The sequence below is a fragment of the Calidris pugnax genome, unplaced genomic scaffold (assembly GCF_001431845.1).
Source record: "Calidris pugnax isolate Ruff unplaced genomic scaffold, ASM143184v1 scaffold83, whole genome shotgun sequence".
In the NCBI taxonomy this organism is placed as follows: Eukaryota; Metazoa; Chordata; class Aves; order Charadriiformes; family Scolopacidae; genus Calidris; species Calidris pugnax.
The window spans coordinates 632960-635289 of record NW_015090802.1 but is presented as its reverse complement, the minus strand read 5'-3'; positions in this window follow the sequence as shown (position 1 = coordinate 635289).

The following is a 2330-nucleotide window of genomic DNA, read 5'->3' as shown; positions in this document are numbered from 1 at the left end:
GCTCCCTATATTCTCTCCACGCCACAGCGTTTGTGTTTCTCAATAGCTACCACATGACTTTGAAACGGACACCACCACCAGCCTTCTGCCCTTCAGAGGTCCACTGGTGACCTACAAAACTTCAATATTCCCAATGCAATCAAACTGTTACAGCCACGTTAACTCTTCTGTACCCTCAGTGGCAAACCCTCTGCCGCTGCAAAGCTGTTCGATTTGGTATCTCTGTGTACCTTGGTTGTACCTCCAGGGTCCATCCAAAAGCAATCAATATGCAATTAGAAAATAAAAATGCACTGTAAATCTGTTTAACGGCTTAGTTATCAGCTTGAAATATTTAACATCTACTTCAAAGGCATGCAATCTTTGACAGTACCACTCAAACAGAACAAAGAGTGCCATCACGACTGTCCAGCAGAATTTACCTCTATATTCCCATTCCCTGGAATTGTTGAAGGCCAGGCTGGATGAGGCTTTGAGCAACCTGGTGTGGTGGGAGGTGTCCCTGCCCAGGGCAGGGGGGTTGGAACAAGATGATCTGCAAGGTCCCTTCCAACCCAAACCATTCTATGATTCTATATTTTCAAGTATTGAAGCCATGAAAAAAACAAAGTGCTAACACTTAGTTTAGAGATGCACAGAGTGGGCCTGGATTTCTCAGGTTTATACACACACAGTTGGTTTTTTTATTTTAAGGAAGCAGCTATTTTTTTTACCAGAACAGTGTAAAACTACTGCATCAGTTGGAAGCCTGTCCTAAACAACTCCTCCCTGCACGTCTTATGGAAGATGAGGCTTTCCGGAGAGAACGGCTGGAGAGCACTGCTGGGAGCTCTTCCAGCCAAAATCCAAAGCCTAACGGAACACTCTTCTGCAGGTTTAAAATACTAAAAAATGTCATTTCTCAATAGATCAGATCTGTGTGTAGCCTCCCCCTGGTTTGATTTTATTTTTTCTTTCAGGAGAGTCAGGACAGGGTATTACTGTGACAAACGCCCCGATAAGGCCAGCTCCCTTCCAAAGGGAGCCACCGGGCTCAGTGAGCACTGGAAGGGTGTACGACTTCCCAGCAAATTCCTGCTGCCTTCCTGCAGGTACCGCGTCTGCTCCGGAGGCTGGTGGACCTGGCTGTTCTGGGTACATGTCTTGAGACCTTTGTTTCTCTCTCCCCCTCTCCTGCGCACAGAAGCTGGGACTACTTGTTATAATTGGAAAAGAGCTGCTAAATCCAAGAGTTCATAGAATCGTAGAACGGTTAGAGTTGGAAGGGAATGTAAGATCATGAAGTTCCAACCCCCTGCCCTGGGCAGGGACACCTCCCACCACACCAGGTTGCTCCAAGCCCCCTCCAACCTGCCCTTGAACCCCTCCAGGGATGGGGCAGCCACAGCTTCTCTGGCCAACCTGGGCCAGGCTCTCACCACCCTCACGCCAAACAAGTTCTTCCTAATATCTAAGCTGCATCTCCCCTCTTCCAATTTAAAACCATTATCCCTCGTCCTGTCAATAGTTGTGGTTATTACAGGCGGCGACCTTTTTTGAAAACACTAAATTTGTGTTCTGTAGCTGTTTTCTCCTACATGAAATACGGAGAGACACTTGAGCTACATAAAGAACGGGCCTGAAAGACTCCCATGCACAGTAATAATAAATACCAACAAGAGGCACTGCCCTTCCTCTAATAAAATTCAAATGAGAGAGGTTTTACTGTATTTTTCAGTTAAGGGAATGAGCACAAGTGTGTGTGTGCGTCTGGAAGCCGAGGGGTGTGAAGAGACAAAGCTCATAAAGCTCAATTTGGGCCCAGGTTTCAGACCCCACAGAAGAGCTCTTTGCTCCCCGTTCCCCCGGGGACGGGGGGAATCAGAGCCCCGAGTTTTCCGAGCCCTCCTGAGAGGGGATGGAATTGAGGAAAAGGCGGCAATGGAGGCGAGGGAACAAGTCCCAAAGCCTCTCTGTGTTGTACAGAGTTACCGAGGGGCTGGAACAAAAAGCCGGGGTTCGAGGCGGCGTCGGCGCATCCTCGCTGACACCTCACAAAGACGTCACCGCCCGCCCGAGCCCGGGGCCGGGCAACCGGAATCACCGACAACCTCCCGAGCGGCGGAGCAGCTCCCGGGGCTGACAGCACCCCCTTCCCGGGAAGCGCCCCGCCGCCGCGGGGCCCCCCCCCCCCCCCCCCCCCCGCCTCTCCCCCCGGGGGGCTCAGCCCCGAGCCGCCCCCCCCCGCCGGGGCTGAGCTCAGGCCGCGACCGGCAGCGGCTGAGACGGGAGCAGCGGGAGGAACGGGGCCGGCTCCGTCCCGACGGGGCAGGCCGCGGCCTGCGCCCCGG